Source organism: Notamacropus eugenii, chromosome 2 (assembly GCF_028372415.1).
Source record: "Notamacropus eugenii isolate mMacEug1 chromosome 2, mMacEug1.pri_v2, whole genome shotgun sequence".
Classification (NCBI taxonomy): Eukaryota; Metazoa; Chordata; class Mammalia; order Diprotodontia; family Macropodidae; genus Notamacropus; species Notamacropus eugenii.
In genome coordinates, this window is record NC_092873.1 from 493,451,539 (window position 1) to 493,473,569 (window position 22,031).

Consider the following 22,031-nt stretch of genomic DNA (forward strand, 5'->3'; position numbering starts at 1 on the left):
GCCCCGCCCCGGCTGCCGCTCCCAGCCTGGGCTGGGAATGTGGACAGAGCGCCCCCCTGCGCGTCCCCTCCCCCATGCCTCTCTTCGTGGTCACGTGTCCACTTCTGTGCGCGCGCGCAGCGTCGGGTTGGAGTGTAAGCTCCTTGAGGGCAGGCGCGGCTTCCGGTTTTCTGTACGGCCGGCTCCCGTAAGCGACCTCGGCCGCCTGGCGAGGACCCGCCCCCTGCGCGTTTGCAGAAGGCCGAGGTTGGGGTGCGCAGAGCGCTTGTGCCCGTCGTCGTCGGGAGGCAGCCCTGGGACGGCGCCCCCTGTTTGTGATTAGTCCAGCCCTAGTCTTCGTGGCCCCCTTTGCTGGAGAAGGTCGCCCTTTCCTTCCCGCCCCGTTTCACAGACGGAAGCAGACGGGGGTCAGTGACTAGCCCGGGGCCCCACAGCCAGGAAGTGCCCCCCAACCGCGGGGCCCCACAGCCAGGAAGTGCCCCCCAACCGCTGCCGGTGAATGCGGGCACACCTGGAAAAACCGGGGGGGGGCCCAGACTAGGAGGGCCGCAAAGGCTCGGCGGGCGGCCCCGTGCCTGCCCCAAGCCAGGCTGTGACTCCCTCCTGCCCCCCCGCGGCGAAATGTCTCCCTTTGACTTTCTCTCCATTAGATGAGAAGGTCTTGGGGCTTGTTTTGAAACGAAACTTCCCCAGTATCTTGGTATTAGAGCTGGAGGCACCCCAGGATCATCTTGTGAAGCTTCCCCATTTCATGGATGAAAAACTGAGCCCAGAGAGGTGAGGTGACTCCCCGAAATAGGCAGGGTAACACGTGCCCACAATAATAATAAAATAATAACTGGGCTGTCGGATTCTCTCCCTGTACGACGCCCCCCCCCAAGGACCCCCGGAGCAGAGGTTCTTAACCCTATGTTTGTCCCGGACCCTGGGCCAGCCTGGGAAAGCCGATGGAGCTCTCCTCAGAAGAGCTTTTTAAACAATGATGGAAGGAGATGCTGGGGCTTACAGGTTAGTAACAAGAAACAGCTCTTTTCATCTAAGGCCGCAACACCCCTAAATCTGGATCCCTTAACGACTCCGGGCCTGGACCCTTCCAAGGCTTGGCTCATGTGCCAGCTCCTTCTGCCTTGTTCGGCCGTGTCAGACTCTTCGGGACCCCGTTGGCAGAGACACTGGAGGGGTTTGCCATTTCCTTCTCCAGCTCATTTGGCAGGTGAGGAAACTGAGGCAAAGAGGGCTCACAGAGGTGGTAAGTGTCTGAAGCTGAATTTGAACTCACAAAGATGAATGAGTTTTCCCTACTCCAGGTCCAGCATTCTGTCCACCGCACCACCTAGCTGCCCCTACCTCTTTATATCATTATAATTATTAATATATCCCAACTCCCAGTAAGCTTTAATAACTGAAAGCTGCACTGAGACTAATTGCTTTAAGCTCCCAGATGAGCAAGAGAAGGCAGGAGCTGTTCAAGAACAAGCAGGCAGATGGCTAATAGGAAACAAGTGATAGCCAAGATACATTTAAAAAGAGACTATCTGGTTGCTCTTGGTAGGCTGAGGTCACCAGACCCAGATGAGCTACAGCTTTTGGGCCCTGAAAGAACTGGAAGCTGTAATTGCTATGCTCCTGTCACCGTATGTGGAGCCCAGATTGGGGGGGCGTGGGCACACACCTGCTGCTGGATCTGAGCTCAGGAGTTCTGAACACAGGACGGCAGAATGACCAGGTGTGTCTGCAGTAAGTCCAGCACCAGTATGGTGAACCCCCTGGGAGCGCAGAGCCAAGAGGTTGTCTAAAGGGGCATAAACCTGCCCTGATCAGAAAACAGAGCATCTTGCTAAAACTTCTCTGTGGATCAGCAGTGAAATGGGGGTCTATGGATGGCACTACTAGCCTGAGTGAGATGGAGTGACCTAGAAAGAAAGGAGGGAGGGAGAAAAGGGGGGAAAAAGGGAGGAAGCAAGGAAAGAGGGAAAGAGGGAAAAAAGGGGGAAAGGGAGGAGGAAGGAGAGGGAGGGAAAAAAGGGAGGGAAGGAAGGAAAGAAAGGTGGAAGGGAGCAAGGTAGGAAAGTGGGCTGGAAAGCAGGCAAGGAACTACGGAACTGGAGAAGAACATATGTTCTGATTTTCAGAAAAGAAAAGAGGGTGACTGCTGTAAATGATAAGCCCCTAAGCCTGACTTAAATCCCTGGCAAAATGTTGGAATGTGTTATTAAAAAGATGGTTAGTGACCATCTAGAAAAGGAAGCAGTTATCACTGAGAAGCAGCATGGCTTCATCAAAAACAGGTTGTGCCAGATTAACCTTGTTTTCTCTTTTTAAAGGATTACTAGACCTATTGATCCAGAAAGTTTTTAGATATAGTTTTCTCCATTTTAGTAGAACATTTGACAAAGTTTCCTGTGCTGTTGGTAGAGAAGATAGGAAGATCTGGGCCAGACCATAGTAGAATTAGATGGATTCATTATTGGATGAATGAACAGACCAGGTTTTATATCAGCCAGGCAGATTTCTACAGTAAAGAGCTCCAGACTTTGTGTAACCTGATACTGTTTAACATTTTTTTATTAATGACCTAGATAAAGACATAATTATTAATCATAATAATTCACATTTATATAGTTCTTGTAGAGAGTCTAGAGGCAGCTGCTGGTGAGGCTCACAGGCTCATGGTACCCATCTCTTCTTCTTTTGTACCCAGTCTTTGGGTTGTCTGCTGGGTTCATCACTCAGGTTGCCTGGCTTCTCAGTAGGGAAATTAGGCTCCCTGCGCTTCGTTCCAAAGTCACCTCAGATTTCCCCAGGAAAGTTGATTGGAATGAAGCGCAGGGAGCCTAAATCCCCTGCTGAAAAGTCAGGCAGCCCAGAGCAATACTTACATGTATACATATATATTTTCACATATGTAAGATACATTATGGGAGAGCTGGGTTGTACAGTTATAAAATCATGGAAAAAGTTCTCCCAGTGGGCTTATGGAGAATTTTATATCACAGCTTTCATCCAATGGAAATAATACTAATTATAGCAGAACATAATTCACAGTGTTCATGGTCCTGGTAAGGGACCTTGGAGATGTAGTCCAAAGCTCTCATTTTACAGGGGAGAAAACAGGCCCAGAATGATAGAGAGATACATCCAGAGTCACTGTGAATAACAAACAGATCTAAGGCTTGGCCATGAATTCTCTGGTTTCAGTTCCAGTGCTCTGAAATCCTGCCTCAAACATGTACTAGCTTCATGACCCTACGGAAGTCATTTAACCTCTCTCGGCCTTAGTTTCCTCATCTGTAAAATGGGGATAGTAATAGCGCTCACCTATATATACACACGCAGTATGTGTGTACATATATGTGTGTGTGTGCCTGTGTGTATAGCTGGTATATTAGCTTTGCAAATCTTGAGGTTTTATATAATTGCTAATTATTATGATTTTGGTTGTCACAAAATCGCAGAGTATTTAGATTGGAAGAGACCTGAGGTCAACTTGTGTAATTTACCCTAAAAAAAGAATCTTACTGTGAACATACATGACCAGTGGTCATCCGGCTTTATTTAAAGACCTCTGCTGAGAAGAAAACCTGGTCTTCCCAAATCAGACGACTTTTACATAAATCTGATCATTGGGAAGTTTTCCTTATAGAGCCCAAATCTGCCTATTTCCATTTTTCTTATTCCTGCTCTCCATTAAACCCTCTTCCACATGATGGCCAGTCAGGCTTTCAAATACTAGAAGGCCATTATCATATCATCCCCAAGTCTTCTCTACCCCATGATGCATGTACCCAGTCTTTCAACTGATCTCCTTGTGACATGCTCTAGAGTCCCTCCACTACATCTTATTGCCCTCCTTGGGATGTTCTTCATCTGATCAATGTGGTGACTAGAACCAAACATAATTTTCCCAGATGTGGTCTGACCAGAGCCAATTAGAGGGAGTAGTGTCTCCATGCTAAGTGGCACCATAGGGCACAGAGTCAGGAAGACTCCTCTCCCTGAGTTCAAATCTGGCCCCAGACATTTACTAGATGTGTGAACCTGGGCAGGTCATTTAACCCTGTTTGCCTCAGTTTCCTCTTCTGCAAAGTAAGGTGGAGAAGAAAATGACAAACCATTCCAGTATCTTTGCCAAGAAAACCCCAAGTGAGGTCACAAAGAGTTGGACATGACTGGTAGGACTGAACAACCACAAGCATCTCCTGGAGACTGCCTCAATGTAACTGAAGGCAGTCTTATCTTTTTGGGTTACCATATCATGTGGTTCATTCATACTGAGCTTGCAGTCCACTGAAACCCCCAGATCTTTTTCGGATCAACTGTGTCCATCTAGCTATGCTTGCTCTTGGTCTTTCAGAAAACTTCAAATCCAGTACCATGTCATATTGTTCCTCATCTCCTTCCAAATGTGTTCCTCCTTCAGACTTCAGTATTTTAGACTATCTCCTGTGTTCAAATTCTTGGGGCTATTTTAAAAACCTTTTTCCATCTCTTTCACCTTTTGTTTGTAATCAGTTTTGAACTCCAGTCAGTTCTGTCTCCAACTGTTACCTTATCTGTTACCTCTTCTCTGTTTATGTTGTTAATGCCTTCATGCAGGCTTTTGATACCCACTATATGCATAGTTATATCAGCCTCCTCTTGGACCTTCCTGCCTTCACTTGATCGTTGTTCTAATCCATCTTCCATGGCACTGTCAGAATAATGTTGTTGTTTGGTCATGTCAGTTGTATCTGACTGTGACCTCATTTGGGGTTTTCCTGGAGTGGTTTGCCATTTCCTTCTCTAGCTCATTTGACAGACGAGGAAACTAAGGCAAAGAGGGTGAAGTGACTTGCCCAGGGTCACATAGCTAGTAAGTGTCTGAGGCCAGATTTGAACTGAGAAGATGAGTCTTCTTGACTGTAGGCCTGGCACTCTGTCCAATGCACCACCTAGCCACCCAATCAGAATAATATTTCCAATAAATAGATCTGATTATATCATCATTTTGCTCAAAGCCTTGACCCACTGCCTACTGAATAAAGGTCAAACATTTATGCCTGGCATTCATCAGATGATAACAGTAGAGCTGGAACGGACCTAAGAAGCTGTCTAGGCTAGCTCCTTCATTTTACAGACGAGAAAACTCAAGCCCAGTGCCCAAGGTCAAATAGGAAGTAAATGCCAGAGGTGAGATTTGAACTCAGTCCTTTCACTCCAGAGAAGTCCTTGGCACTGTGTACCATGCTGTGCATTTCTAACACTTTCACTTCTTACTCCCTCTGATTTATGCTCCAAACTACTCTCTATCCTGAGAACACATCCTGTGCTCTCCCTTCTTTGTGTCTCCTCTCCTGCCATTCCCACTGGCTAACTGGAGCATGGTAGGAACCATGGCACCCTACTCATTCTTTATAACCCAACTCAGATTCTCCTTCCTCCAGAAAATAATTCCTGATTTCTCCCCTCCCCACCACCTCCCTGTCAGTCTCCACCACTCCCCTTAGATCTCACATGGTATTCTGTTTTTTTAATTCTGTAATACACTTAAGTAACTACTGAGTGCTGGAGCTCTCTGTTTATCCTCTACTCGCCTTCTATAATGTAAACTCCATTTAGAGGCTGGATATTTTAAATGCATTACATTTTATCTTGTTAGATCTAGCCTTTCTTAACTGAAAAGGGAGAATTGAGTTCATTCATAGATATTAAGCCCTAATCAAATTCTGTTTATTTTACTTTGAGAAACGTTTAGAAAGTACATCAATGAACTAGGAACACAGTTAATTCCCATACTTAAAAAAAATCACCTTTGTTCAACATTGGCTAGGCTCTCAAAGGGTATAGTTTATGTATACTTACCAGCTGCTAAACAGCAGAAGCCCACAGAGACCCAGGCAGTTTTCATAGCCAACTCCCCCCACCACTGTGCCAAAATCAGCTGAGTCAACAAGCAAGTTGCAGCTTTCTTTTCATAACCAATAATAATTTTTTCAATTTTTATGAGTTTTCAGAAGTCGACATTATAAAAATCATGATTACTGTACTTTGTGTACTTTCTTCTTTCTCCAAACACATGGCACTTGATTCTCCTTTCTTCTTCTTGAGTTTTTAAGTGCTGAAATGGAAGCCTTTGGGTAAGCATGATGAGGTTGAATTCTTCCACTACTGTTATACTGTACAGAGGCTAATGTGCTAAAAAGTAAGGGTTTAAAAGGCTAATTTTCTTCCCTAAGTTCACTTTTTCCCAGTGAGCTAGTTAGTTTCTATATATAATGATCAAAATTGCTTTGGCTGAGAGAAAGTCTAACACAGAAAAGTGATGTGTACTGGCCATGGGCCAGTACAGTGGCCTCCAAAGGGACTTTGTTTTGTAATATACTTCCTTTTATTAATAAAATCATAAAAATCACAGAATTTCAGAATTGAAAGGAAACTCACCAGTAAAGTAAGGATATTGATACTAGTTCTGCCTCCCTCCCTGGGTCATTCCAAGAAAAGTATAGTCATGGACATGAAAACACCTTGTAAATTAAGTGGAAAACTAATCCAACCTGTACCCAAAAGAGATTCCTCACTACATCACATACCGAAAGTGATCATTCAGGCTTTCCTTGAAGATCCTCAAGAGAGCAGGATGGTAGAATGTGTAGAATGTTGAACTTAGAACCGGGAAGATCTGAGTTCAGAAGTCACTTCGTATCCTAGTTATGTATGACTTTGGGCAAGTCAGTTCCACTCCATTCTTTGTCTGACCAATGAGAAGATTGGATTCCATGGCTTCTAAGGCCCCTTCCAGCTCTCAATCTATGATCCTTTAACCTCTCAAGGAAGCTGATTCCATTTTGGAGTACCTCTGTGGTTCTTTGGCAAATTTTCTTTTCACGAATACTCCCATATGCAAAGAAAAACAGAAAAGGGGGATTGCCTGTGAAACCCTGTTTAGTTTTTTCTAATACAAATTTTGCTTCTTGGCAATTTTCACCCATCATTCCTGTTTTTCCCTTTGAAACAAAACAGAAGAATAAGAACAACTTCTTAGGATAGCCTTTTGGATTCTTGAAGATAGTTAAGATGTTATGTGTATGTTCTCTGTACCCATCATTCCTTCCTCCCCCTCTGGTCTTCTCTTTTCCCAGATCTGTCCACGCAATGGCAGTGACTCAAGGTCCATCACTGTCCTGGGTTGCCTTCTCCTGGATCACTGTCTGTCCTAAAAGGTGGTACCTAGAACTAAACCCAGTACTCCCTCTGTCAGTGACAACATGGTGGACTGGTCAGAACACCTAGCCATTAGCCCTGGTCCCACCATTTACTAGCAATACAACCTTGGAGAAGTCACGTATGGCTTGCTGAACTTGAATTTTTTTATCTCTGTAAAGTGAGTACAACAATGCCTATTATGTCTGTCTTTCACCCAAGGTTGTTGTAAGTGGCTTATGAAGTTGTGAATATGAAAATACATTACATTAAATGCCATACACACCTAAGTTATTACCATTATGTTGCTGGCATTTTAAGATGTACAGTTTTTAGGAGTTTATATTTTTGTTGAATCCTGGCCCTTACGCTCACTATCTTTGAGATCTTAAGAAAATTACAAACCTCCCTGAGCCTCAGTTTCCTTTTCTGTAAAGTGAGGGAATTGATCTTTAAAGTCCCTTCCAGCTCAAAGTATGACCCTCTGAATACATAAAAGGCATTCAATAAATACTTGTTGATTGAGCCATCTACTTAGAATCAGAGGACTTGGGATAGTCTAGCTTATACTCTTTATTATCTGTGGTCTTGGGCAAGCCACTCATTTATAAGACTCTTTTCTTACCTGTAAAATGTATCTTCTAGTACTCACTTTGTAGGGTTATTGTTAGTCAATAAACATTGTGTTCTCTATGTTTCCAGCACTGCTCTAAGGACTAGGGATACAAAAAATAAATAAATAAAAACATGGCTCCTGCCCCCAAGGAGGGGGGCATATTCTAATAGATTAGAACCCTATTCTGATGAAGGAGACAATATTCAGACATCCATGTATATACAAAGCATATTCAGATTAGATGGAAGGTCATCTTCAGAAGGAATGCAATGGGGGGAACCAAATGAGATAATACTCTATAGAAATATGAGCCATTTTTATGATGAATTTCTTGGGGATAATTTATAGGCTGAAGTGGGGGGGAGGTCAAAGACAAAATACGTCTGGACTTTTTGGATTTAAAAAAGATGATACAGATCAGCTTTTGGGGTAGGACTGGATCCCTACTGCACAAGTAAAAGGAGAACCTTACCCCCACATAATCTGGACTCAGAAGATTTGCTTTTGACTTCAAGTTTAGCCATGTCAGAAGTGATTTTGTCAAAGTCACTTACCTGGAAAAAGTACAGTTTTGCATTCTTTGCTTGACTCAAGTTAAATTTATTAAGTAATTCCACTGTCTGGTGCTGTTATCATTAGGATGTTTTTTCTCATCCTCAACATAGATGTCTGTGATTTAAAAATAAATGTTGGTGTTAATAATCTGTCCCTATATTATTTGTTTTTGTAGTTGTTTTTAACTCTTTGTGACCCATTTGAGGTTTATTTGACAAAGACACTAGAGTGGTTTGGCATTTCCTTCCCCAGCTCATTTTATAGATAAGGAAACAGGAGAACAGTTAAGTGACTTGCCCAAAGTCACACAACTTGTAAGTGTCTGAGGCTCGATTTGAACTCGGGTCTCCCTGACTCCAGGTCCGAGTTCTATCTACTGTACCACCTAACTGCCCCTGATAATACTAGAATCATTTTCATTTTTTCAAAATTTTCTCAGTTATCCCAAAGCTGACATTTCATTTGATATATTCAGTTGGAAGGAACCTCAGCAGTCTAGTTCAACTCTTATTCAAAAAAAAAACTTCCAGCTACATCAGTTATAACAAGTTGTTATCCTGCCTTTGCTGGAAAGACAGTAGTCAAAGTAAAAGAAAGTAGACAGGATGGTGCAGGGGTAGAGAGACTGTTGAACTTGGAATGAGGAAGATATGGGTTTGGATACTTTGTTGGGTGCTTATGAAGTATCTGACGCTGTGTGACCCTAGATAAGTCACTTATTTTTTTCTTAACCTTATCTGTCATTATCTGTCAAATGAGGAGAACTGTACTAGATGACTTTTTAAGCCCTTTCTACATCTGTGAATTCTCAAGGCATCCTTCCAATATAACCTTGAAAAATACATGTGAAAGATATTATTGTCCCCATTTTTCAGATGAAAAAAACCTGAGGCTGAGAATAGGTAAATGATTTCTCCATGCTCATGTGGCTAACAAGTGATGGTGCTAGGATGAAACCCTGGCTTTTCTGATCTACTGTTCTTTCCATGGTGCCAAACTTCCACTCCATTTTCCATCCTTGAAAAATTCATAGTATATTCACTTCTGATAATAAACAAATTGAGGGCAGTGATAGAAGCTTCTCCTCACAGATAAATTCTCTCTCGTATTCCATCCACTAAATGGAGAAAATAATGGCCCGTACCTCCCAGGGTCTGTGAGACGATCAAAAAAGATAATTTCTGAAAAGTGCTTCACAAACCTTAAGGCATCATTTAATGTGAGCTATTGTTGTCATTACTTCATATGTGTATAAATATATATATGTATATATATTTCATACATATGGTATTTACTATAGATATCTCAACATGTTTTAAAATACATACAACATTTCAGCTTAGGATCTTGGAATATGGGATACTATTCAAAGAGAATATGTCTATACCTCCCACACATATTTTCTTTGAAAAGAGATATTTGTCATCTTCTCTTGTCAGTGTTGCCATGGTTATAATTCTTAATGTCTTAGTGGCCACTTCTTTCCATGTTGTTAAATCTCTTACGTACCTTACCAAGGCTTTTTCCCACTTCAGGCTCCCTGTACTTACAAAGTTGTCATTTCTCATGTGTTTGTGGATTTTTTTTCTTTACATGCCTGTAGGTTCCACTAAAAGTCTTGTTTTTCATTTTTTTCTTTTCCCGTAAAATTTCCAGCTGCTGCCACAGGACAACTGCCCATCTTTCTAGGCGCAAGAATCAAGGGAGTTCACACCATTGTGTGGGTGCCTTGTGGGATGGAGACAGCTATGGAATCCTTGACGGGGAAGAGAAGTGAAGTCCATGTATAGGTGGCACCATATTGCACTTCCATTTTGGCAAGATTACCCCAGAATACCCTGCACTAATGTGCATCATGTTTTATTGGGCTCTGCTCCTCTTTCTTCCTACATTACTTTCCTTGGCCTTTTCCTTTTGAAAACTTTATAAGCCTTCATGGCAGAAGATTGTATTTTAATAATGTTAACCAAAAAAAAAAAATTTGCAAATCTATGAGATATGCCTTGCAGTTGGATTTATTACAAGTGGAACTCCTATACCAAAGACTAATAAGTTCACAATCCAGGCAGAAGCTTTCATATTTATGAGTTGGGGAGGAGTGGGGGGGGAATGGGGTTAAGGATTAAAAGGGGAGGAGAAAAAAGACAGAAAAAGGGGAACATGAGTAAGTAGGATGGAAAAAGCAGCATTCTTTTCCCTTGGGAACTGCTAGACTGTGAAGATATGATGTAGACCCTTGTCTACAAGAGTCCCAGCTGCACAAACCAGTTTCTCAGTCTGGTGCAGACTGACTGGTGCTTGGCTCATAGCTAGTTTGACCCTCAGAGATACACAGGGAGTCTAACTAGGGGGTGCAAATGACAAATTATGTCAGCTCAGGGGAGACTTTATCCTTGACTCCTCTAGGGCCTTCTGCATATGCAGGGGCCAGTATATTAGCTCAAGAAAACAGGTTAAATTGGCATCAAGGCAACAATAGGAAACCTGGTGACTGGGGGTACACAGACTCAACTGTAGATACCAGAAGGTAGAATGTGAACAGGCTTACTATATACAAGAAGGTTGCTTAGCTTTTAAGTCACCCAACTCTCCTAAACCTGAGGCCTTTTCATGTCCCCTCCACTCTCAAATTACCTTGTTATTTCATTTTTGCTTCACATTTACTTACAAATGTTCATGTTGTTTGTGATGAACGTAAGCTTCCTGAGGGCAGGGATTATTTCCTTTTTGTTTTTGTGAGTACCTGGCACATAGTAGGTGCTTAATAAATGTTTATTGATTGATTAAAGTTTATCTATACTGGCTTCTAACCTCTCTGATTTCACTGGTATACCTGGGGATTGGAAGGTGGAAGTCCCTGTCCCATCCACAATTGTTACTAAGTTGGTGACAAAACATTTCTAAATACTCACTGTGTGCCTAGCAAAAGGCTCTTGCCCTCAGAATGACAACATGAAAATACTTAACTATGTATATACAAGATATATACGTGTATATGTATATGTGTATGTGTACATAAAGGAGAGAGAGACAGAGAGAGAGACAAAGAAAGAAGGGGAGGAAGGATTTTGGGGGACTAGGAACTAGGAAAGGCTTCCTGCAGAAAGGATTGGAGGTAGGTCTTGAAGGAAGCTAGAAAAGGCATTAAAGCCCAAAGCGGAAAGTGAGTTGGGAGAGCACTCCAGGTGTGGAGGAGAGCCTTGAGAGTCCAGAGATGGAGAAACAGCTAAAAGACCAGTTATCATTGGATTATTATCCATTTGTACCCATTTACACCCATTATATAGAATGGGGTAAAATGTAAGGAGACTAGAAAGATAGAGGCCATGTTGTGAAAGGCTTTAAATGAGAGGATTTTAGCCTGGAAGTAATAGGAACCCACTAGGGTTTATTGAGTAGATGGGTAACATGGTCAGATCCACCTTTTCAGAAGATTCCTTTGACAGCAGAGTGCAGGATAAATTGGAGGAGGGAGAGACTAGGCAGGGAAACAGAAAAAGGCTCTTGCAATAATATAGGAATGAAGTGATGTTACGGTTTCATGGTATGTTGTAGTGGCACTGTCTCAAAGAATTCAGTCAGATCACCTCTAATCCAAGTCGGCATTTATTGAGGATTGATGCCCCTCAGAAGCAGGCGAAGTTCCAAGAGGAACCAGCAACTTCAGAGAAAGCAAGATGGATTTTTACAGGGCAAAGATGTGATTACATAATAGAAATTATGAATATGAAAAAAGGCAGAAGGGATTTGTTAAGGGATTAGGTAATGAGGAAGGGTCTGTTCTATGGTTCAGTGGTCAAACAACCTGGTCATGTTGCCCTTGTCCAATTGGCTAACTATTGTGGTCCTGTCTGAACAAGGTAGATAATTAGGTATTGTGGTCCTGTCTTGGGCTAAATGGATGATGTGATTGAGTACAAGAACACACCTGTTCAAATATATGAATTGAATCTAGGGGGAGTGGCTAGCCAGGGGGAGTGTCTATATTGAGTCTGGGTGCCTGTAGTGTGGTTAAAGTCAGATTGGGTGGTTAAATCAGGACATACCTGCTGTTCAGTGGGGCCCATAACGAAGTTAGAATGTTGGGACTAAGGGCAGCTTTATTAGGATTCCATCAGTGATAAGGGTTGTGGTAGGATGGTAGGTAAGAATGAGTGGAGAAAGTATAGATGGGACATGCATAAGAGATGTTGTCAAGGAAGAAATGACAAGATTAGCTAACTAGTTGGATCTGTGGGGTAAAGAAGAAAGAGGGGTCAAGGAAGAGACTGAGATTGTGAGCTGGGGTGAACTAGGAGCTCAATGGTACCTTCAATAGAAATAGGAAAGTTAGGGAGAGGGGAGAATTTGTGGGGAAGGGTGATAAGTTCAGTTTTGGACAAACCAAATTTAAGATGTCTTCATAATTGATTTTGAGATGCCTCTCAATCACCCTCTGCCCAGCAAGATATTCCACATCCCATCATTTCCTGCATTTTTTTCTTTCTAAAATGTGATCACTTTCCTCATCAAACATTATTTTGTTTTTATAATTTAGGAATAGAAACAAAAGAACTCAAAAGGACCTTAGAGATAATTTGGTCCCAAGCCCTCATTTTACAGAGGAAGAAACTGAGGAACCAAGAGGCTAAGTGGCTTGCCCTGGGTCAAACCACAAGTTGCTGACATCCAAGAGCTCTTAATGGAACGCACAATATGGAAAATGTATTAGAAGCTACATTATCCATCCAAACCACACTGATAGTTTTTCCAGCTGAGTTTCTAACTCATTAATCTTCACTCTAAGGCATTCTCCTTTAGGATACATGACAATGTCACTTGAATAGGAAAAAATTGAGACTTATGAATAATCTTCCAGAGTCTAAAACTAAATAGCTTTTTCCTGAATAGAATGAAGAATTAAATTGTTGAATTAACATCCCATGTAGGTTAGGCTGTATATAAAAGTTTACATGAGACATAGGCATCCTGAAAAATGGTTGGAGTTGCCATGGTGATGCCAATTAGTGTTAAAAGCGTCTCTTCATTGAGTGTAGGATGGAAGTGTCTCCTCAACCCATTCCTGTTTATTTCATACCACCTAACTTTCAGATATCATGTACTCAGACTGAATTCACATCAATGGTTTTAAGGATTATACTCCCTTATCGTTTCCCCTAAATCATCTGGTTTTCTGAATCCAGGCTCATTGAGATTCACATCCCTCAGTGTTACTTAGTGACAACTAAGTCTGACATTGATAATTTTTTGGTTGGCAGACCTTCAGCCTTCTTTATCATCACCAGGAACCTCAGATCTTGGCTGCTGTCCTAGGCTAGGATGTGGTAGCAATTTGCAAACATCTCATAGTTATATTTAATCCTTTTGAACATTTTAGTGTTTGGTCAAAGAGTAAGCTGAGAAATTTTACAAAGTAAATATAAGAAAGTTTCCCACTTTGTATGCATATGGGGAATGTTGGAGGTGGTTGGGAAGATCAAAATCAACCATATGCTTCCCAAGTACTTTGGAGGTCAGTATGGGCCGAGGTAGTGTATTTCACCAGAAACATTCATAGGATCCCAGATTAAGAGCTGAAAAAGCTGTTAGGTACTACATAGCCCAATACTTTCACTTTGTAGATGAAAAAACACATGCCTAGAATGGTTAAATGACTTGGCCAAGGTTGTGCATGCAGTAAAAGACGAACCAACATTAGAACTCAGGGATTTTTACTCCAACTCTTCTCCAATGTGCTAGGTGAAAATAAAATACTAAATCTGGAAGGTGAGTTGTGAAAAATTAAACCTACAATTCAACAAAATTCAATTTGCCATATTAGTACCGACTACATTCAAGGCACTGTTTGTTCTAAGCTTTGGAGATACATGGGTAGATACATGGAGATACATATATCAAAGATGGCATGTACTGTACTCTCAAGAAAGTGACAATCCAGTTAATGTAATTAAAAGATTTTTTCAATAACTCAAAGACCTCTTCTGGAGGTAGGGAAGAAAGAAGAGTAGGAGTGTGAATGCTCTTTATGAGTCAATTCCACAAGATCTTTCACACATGTATTCATATTTATGTTTTATGAATTCACAATATTGTTAAAGAATTTTAATTCCACATATTTTAAGGAATGATCAGGAGCTCAAATTCTTAAGGATAATTATGATCATTACCTTTAAAGTAGTTAAGAAAAGCCAATGGTTGTCCTCCAAAGAAATTATGTGAAGTTGATTAGACCATGAATCATAGCGGATATGACCATGTGGGGAGTGAAACCAGGAAGCTTGTTGGTAAACAATGGACTAATGAGGGAAAAGAAAGTAAATTAGGTGATAGCAATAGAAGAGACGGGTCAGGTGGCTAAGTCTTGAGCATTCATGTTTTAGTTATCTGGTTCCTTGGCCTCCTCTGATATTTCCAGGACATTTCACTTCTTACAGTAACAATAGCAGCAGCAGTAAAAGCACTAGTAGTACCACAGTAGCAGTAAGTAGTAGTAGTAGGAGGAGGAGTAGTGGTAGTAATAGTAGTAGTGGTAGTAATAGTAATAGTGGTGGTGGTAGTAGCAGCAGCAGCAGCAGCATGATTCAGTAGATAGAGTAATCAGCCTCAAGTCAGGAAGATTGAAGTTCAAGTCTGCTGTCATACACTCTCTCTTTGGCCCTGGGCAAGTCACTTAAACTTTGCCTCAGTTGCTCATTTGGGAAATGGGGACACCTTGGAGAAGGAAATGGAAAACCATTCCAATCTGTTTGCCAAGAAAATCCCAGGATATGACTGACCAACTAATGACAACACAGTCTTAACAACAGCATTTATATTGTGCCTTAAGATTTGCAGACTGCTATATAAATATGGTCTCATTTAATCCTCATAACAATCTTGGGAGTTAGGTGTTATTTTTATTCCCATTTTACCGATGAGGAAACTTGAGGCAAATAAAGGTAAGGTGACTTGCCCAAAGTTACAGAGTAAGTGTCTGTACTCAGGTCTTCCTGACTCCAGGGCCAGGGTGCTATCCGCTGCACCACCTAGGTGACTCTAAATGAAATTATTTGCACATGTAATACAATATAAAGCCCTATGCAAATGTAAGATATTGTTTATTACTGTTATTGTCAAATCATTTTTCTGTTTTGTCAGTAATTTACAGTAGGTTTCACAAGGAAGAAATTTGCAACTATTGCCAAAACAATTTGGAGCTTATTAGCCTTGTTTCCCTGCTTCCACAGAGATGAAAGATCAGGGTCAGACTTAGCGTTGGAGGTGACTAGAAGCCTAGAATGGTCAACAATTTCATATGAGGGGCATGGGGAAGAGGTAGGGCAGCATCATATTATTAGGTTAGCATGGCAGAGTAGCCCTGGAGTCAGAGAGAGCTGTGTTCAAACCCTACTTCTGCTGCTATCTGTGTGTCCTGAGATACCCCCTTTAGTTTTCTCTGGGTTACAGTTTCCTTGTCTGCAAATTACAGGGGTTGGACCAGATAGACCTTGAAGTTCTTTAAGTTCTAGATCAGAGTTCTTGTGATCCAGCCTTAAGCTAGGACTGGACCAGATCCTCTCCTTCCAAACCCATCTGTCTCACACTAATACCTGCAGTTCCAGGGTGGTTGCTTTCCTTGCAGGGTGTGCCCTTGAAACACCATCACCCATGGGTATGGGAGGGCCTAAATGTACGTATTTGGACCTCTGCTTCCAGAACATGCTCCCTTCACTCCTCTTCTGCATCCTCTTCCTTTCCTACATACTGCACACATTACTTACCAAAGGTCTGTGCCTCTCAGTTGTTGTGCCTTTCCTGAACATGCCCTGAATCATTTCCTTGTGTTTTTTTTTTTTTTTGACCCTAGTGTGAGTGAAAGAGCTTGTTTGTGATTTTGTTTAAGGGAAGCTGGTTTGTGGTTTGTTTAATGGAGTTGGTTTGTGGTTAGTCTAGCAGGGGGAAGTCTTGGAGATGGTGTTGTTCTTTGCATTGTTATTTTGTATAGATTTTTTTTTTATTATTTTTTAATGTTTAACAATCACTGCCATACAATTGAAATTTTATCCCCCCCACACCTGCCTCCCAATACCCCCCTCCCTCCCCACGACTGCATACAATTCTGTATAGGTTCTACATATACTTTCCTATTGAGTGTATTTTCACTATAGTCATGCTATGTAGTCGGACTAAAATAAATGAAAGAAATCATATAACAAATCAAAACATGATACACAAAAACGTACACATACACAAACAAGATCTGCTACATTTTGCGAATGACTTCCATATTTCTTTCTCTGAGTGTGGAAGGCATTTTGCCTTGAGAACCACCATTGGGATTTTTTTTTTTTAGAAGTTCTTGCGTTATTACGAAATTCCAAGTCTACCAGAAAAAACTCTCGCACACTGTGGTCGTTGCTGTGCACAAAGTTCTCCTGGTTCTGCTCCTTTCACTCAGCATCAGGTCATATAAGTCCTTCCAGGCCTCTCTGAAGTCTTCTTGTACATCATTTCTTATGGCACAATAGTACTCCATTACATTCATATACCATAATTTATTCAGCCATTCCCCAATAGATGGACATCCCCTTGACTTCCAGTTTTTGGCAACTACAAAAAGTGCTGCTATAAATATTTTTGTACATGTGGGACCCTTTCCCATTTTTATGATCTCTTGGGGATACAGTCCTAGTAGCGATATTGCTGGGTCAAAGGGTATGCACATTTTTGTAGCCCTTTGGCCATAGTTCCAAATTGCTCTCCAGAATGGTTGGATGCGCTCGCAGCTCCACCAACAATGAATTAGTGTTCCAACTCTCCCACATCCTCTTCAGCATTTATCATTTTCTTGTTCTGTCATGTTTGCCAATCTTATAGGTGTGATGTGGTACCTCAGAGTTGTTTTGATTTGCATCTCTCTAATCAATAGTGATTTAGAGCATTTTTTCATATGATTATAGATATCTTCAATTTCTTCCTCTGAAAATTGCCTGTTCATATCCTTTGACCATTTATCAATTGGGGAATGACTTGTATGATTATACATTTGAGTCAGTTCTCTATATATTTTAGAAATGAGGCCTTTATCCCCGAGCTTAGCTGTAAAAATTCTTTCCCAATTTACTACATCCCTCCAGATTTTGGTTACATTGGGTTTGGTTGTGCAAAAACTTCTCAGTTTAATGTAATCAAAGTTATCCATTTTGCATTTCATAATGCTTTCTATCTCTCCTTTAGTAAAAAATTCTTCCCTTCTCCATAGATCTGATAAATACACTATTCCTTGCTTCTCCAGTTTATTCATGGTATCAATCTTTATACCTAAATCATGTACCCATTTGGACTTTATTCTTGTGTGCGCTGTCAGGTATGGGTCTATGCCTAATTTCCGCCACACTGTTATCCAGTTTTCCCAGCAATTTTTGTCAAACAGTGAGTTCTTATCCCAGAAGCTGGGGTCCTTGGGTTTAGCAAACAGAAGGTTGCTATATTCCTTGCCTACTGCGTCTTGAGTGCCAAGTCTATTCCACTTGTCTACCTCTCTGTTTCTTAGCCAATACCAAGTGGTTTTGATAATTGCTGCTTTATAGTACAGTTTGAGGTCTGGTAGCGCTAGGCCACCTTCCCAAGCATTTCTTTTCATTAGTCCCTTTGATATTCTGGACCTTTTGTTTTTCCAAATGAATTTTGATATTATTTTATCCAGCTCTAGAAAATAATTGTCTGATAGTTTAATTGGTATGGCACTAAATAAGTAAATTAATTTAGGTAGAATTGTCATTTTTATTATATTAGTGCGGCCTACCCATGAGCAACTAATGTTTTTCCACTTACTTAAATCTGACTTTATTTGTGCAAAAAGTGTCTTGTAATTGTGTTCATATAATCCCTGGGTTTGTTTTGGCAGGTAGACTCCTAAGTATTTTATACTGTCTACCCTAGCTGTAAATGGGATTTCTCTTTCTATCTCTTGCTGTTGGACTTTGTTGCTAATATATAGGAATGCAGAAGATTTGTGTGGGTTTATTTTGTAACCTGCAACTTTGCCAAAGTTGTTTATTATTTCAAGTAATTTTTTACTTGAATCTCTGGGATTCTCTAAGTAGATCATCATATCATCTGCAAAGAGTGATAACTTAGTTTCTTCTTTGGCTATTCTTATTCCTTGAATATCTTTATCTTGTCTAATTGCTACAGCTAACATTTCTAGTACCATATTGAATAATAGTGGTGATAATGGACAACCTTGTTTCACCCCTGATCTTATTGGGAATGCATCTAGCTTATCCCCATTGCATATAATGCTTGCTGAAGGTTTTAGATAGATACTGCTTATTATTTTATGGAAAGTCCCCTTTATTCCTACGTTCTCCAGTGTTTTTAGTAGGAATGGGTGTTGTATTTTGTCAAAAGCTTTTTCTGCATCTATTGAGATAATCATGTGGTTTTTGTTAGCTTTGTTGTTGATGTGATTGATAATGCTAATAGTTTTCCTAATATTGAACCAGCCCTGTAATCCTGGTATGAATCCTACCTGATCATAATGTATTAATCTTGTGATAAGATGCTGCATTCGTTTTGCTAAAATCTTATTTAAAATTTTTGCATCTATATTCATTAGGGAAATTAGTCTATAATTTTCTTTCTCTATTTTGTCTCTGCCTGGTTTGGGTATCAAAACCATATTTGTATCATAGAAAGAATTTGGGAGGACTCCTTCTTCCCCAATTTTCAAAAATAGTCTATATAATATTGGAATTAACTGTTCTTTAAATGTTTGATAGAATTCACTTGTGAATCCATCTGGCCCTGGAGATTTTTTCCTAGGGAGTTCATTGATGGCTTGTTCAATTTCTTTTTCTGAGATGGGGTTGTTTAAGTATTCAACTTCCTCTTCTGTTAATCTGGGCAATTTGTATTTTTTAAAATATTCATCCATCTCGTTTAGATTATCGAATTTGTAGGCATAAAGTTGGGCAAAGTAGTTTCTAGTTATTGTTTTAATTTCCTCCTCATTGGAGGTGAGTTCACCCCTTTCATTTTTAATATTAGTAATTTGATTTTCTTCTTTCTTTTTTTTAATCAGATTGACCAAAGGTTTATCAGTTTTATTAGTTTTTTCATAAAACCAACTATTGGTTTTATTTATTAATTCAATAGTTTTCTTAATTTCAATTTTATTAATCTTTCCTTTGGTTTTCAGTATTTCTAATTTGGTATTTACTTGGGGATTTTCAATTTGTTCTTTTTCTAGCTTTTTCAACTGCAAGGCCAAGTCATTGATCTCCTCTTTCTCTATTTTATTTATGTAAGCATTCAAAGATATAAAACTTCCCCTAATAACTGCTTTTGCAGTATCCCATAAGATTTGGTATGTTGTCTCACTATTGTCATTCTCTTGAATGAAATTATTGATTGTTTCTATGATTTCTTCTTTAACCCAACCCTTCTTTAGAATTAGATTATTTAGTTTCCAATTGATTTTTGGTTTATCTTTCCATGGCCTTTTATTACATGTAATTTTTAATGCATTATGATCTGAGAAGGATGCATTGATTATCTCTACCTTTCTGCACTGGATTGTGAGATTTTTATGTCCTAGTAAATGGTCAATTTTTGTAAATGTTCCATGTACCGCTGAGAAAAAGGTATATTCCTTTCTGTTCCCATTTAATTTTCTCCAAAGATCGATCATATCTACCTTATCCAGAGTTTTATTTACCTTCTTAACCTCTTTCTTGTTTATTTTGAGGTTAGATTTATCGAGTTCAGAGAGGGGGAGGTTGAGGTCCCCCACTAGTATAGTTTTGCTATCAATTTCTTCCTTCAACTCCCCCAACCTCTCCTCTAAGAATCTGGATGCTATACCACTTGGAGCATACATGTTTAGTAATGATATTGCTTCATTGTCTATGGTGCCTTTTAGCAGGATATAGTTTCCATCCTTATCCCTTTTGATTAGATCTATTTCTGCTTTTGCTTTGTCTGAGATTAGGATTGCTACTCCTGCCTTTCTTACATGAGCTGAAGCACAATATATTCTGCTCCATCCTTTGACCTTTATCCTATGTGTATCCCCCCGTTTCAAATGTGTTTCTTGCAAGCAGCATATTGTTGGATTATGGCTTTTAATCCGTTCTGCTATCCGTCTCCGTTTTATGGGAGAGCTCATTCCATTCACATTCACAGTTATGATTACAATCTGTGTATTTCCCTCCATCCTCTTTCCCACCATTTGTGCTTTTAGCTCTCCCGTCTCCCTTCCCCTCCTCAATAGTATTCACTTTTCTCCCCCTCCTCCTGCAGCCTTCCCCTCCTTCATTTAGCACCCCCTCCCTTTTACTCCCCTTTACTCTTATTGCTTCTTCCCTCCCTTTTAGCCTCCCTCCCCTTTCTTCCCCCTTCCCCTCCTACTACCTTATAGAGCCAGTTAGGATTATCTACTTAAGATTATTGTTCCCTCCTTTAAACAAATCAGATGAGAGTACCTCTCAAACAATGCTCATCTCCCTCCCCTCCTTCCCTCTACTATAGTTTTGTACTTCTTCCTGTGATGTAATTTGCCATTTTCTGCTTCCTCCTTTTCACACCTCCTATTACAATCCCTTCTCATACTTAAATCATATTTTTGACATGACATCATTTACTTTATACCCGTTCCCTCTACGTATATCCCTTTTATCATAATAGCTGCACAGTTCTCAAGATTAACAGGTATCATCTTCCCTTATAGGGAGGTAAACAGTTTGCCCTAATTGAGTAGCAAGTTTTTGTTTTTGTTTTTTCCCCCCTGTTTACCTTTTTATGATTCTCTTAAGACCTGCATTTAAAGATCAAATTGTCTATTGAGTTCTGGTATTTTGGTCAGGAAGCTCTGGAAATCCCTTATTTCATTGAATGACTTTCTCCTTGCCTGAAATGTTATGCTGAACTTTGCTGGGTAGTTGATCCTTGGTTGAAGTCCCAACTCCTTTGCCTTACGGAATATTGGGTTCCAATTCTTTCGATCTTTTAATGTAGAAGCTGCAAGGTCCTGTGTGATCCTGACTGTATGTCCTTGATATTTGAATTGTTTCTTTCTGGCTGCTTGTAGTATTTTCTCCTTCACTTGATAGCTCTGGAATTTGGCAACGATATTTCTTGGGGTTTTGAGTTTGGGATCCCTTTCAGGAGAGGAACGGTGGATTCTTTCAATGACTATTTTGCCCTCTGAGTCTAGTACTTCTGGGCAGTTTTCCTTGATGATTTCCTGGAAGATATTGTCCGGACTCTTTTCTTCATCATGGGTTTCTGGCAGGCCAATAATTCTTAAATTTTCTCTCCTGGATCTATTTTCCAGGTCAGTTGTTTTTCCAATTAAATATTTTACATTTTCTTCTATCTTTTCATTCTTTAGATTTTGTTTGACTGATTCTTGTTGCCTCATTGAGTCATTAGTTTCTACTTGTCCAATTCTAATCTTCATCGTATTGTTTTCTTCAGTTAACTTTTGTATCTCCTTTTCCATCTGACCAATTTTTCCCTTTAAGGAGCTATTTTCTCCATTTAATTTTTGTACTTCTTTTTCCATTCGACCAATTTTCCCAGTTAGGTTTTGTGTTTCCTTTTCCATTTGATCAATTTTCCCAATTAGGTTTTGGGTTTCCTTTTCCGTTTGATTAACTATTCCTTTTAGGGAATTATTTTCTCCAGTTAATTTTTG

The 22,031-nt window shown here is 40.3% G+C and overlaps 1 long non-coding RNA gene across 2 annotated transcripts in view; it reads left to right on the forward strand.

The window, feature by feature from the left end:
- The first annotated feature begins 71 nt into the window (after positions 1-71).
- LOC140529885 (uncharacterized) overlaps positions 72-22,031 on the forward strand; it is a 97,175-nt gene continuing 75,215 nt past the window's right edge. For both annotated transcript variants that reach the window (XR_011975716.1, XR_011975717.1), the window contains exon 1: positions 72-1,213. This is a non-coding gene — a long non-coding RNA (uncharacterized lncRNA). The remainder of the gene's footprint in view (positions 1,214-22,031) is intronic.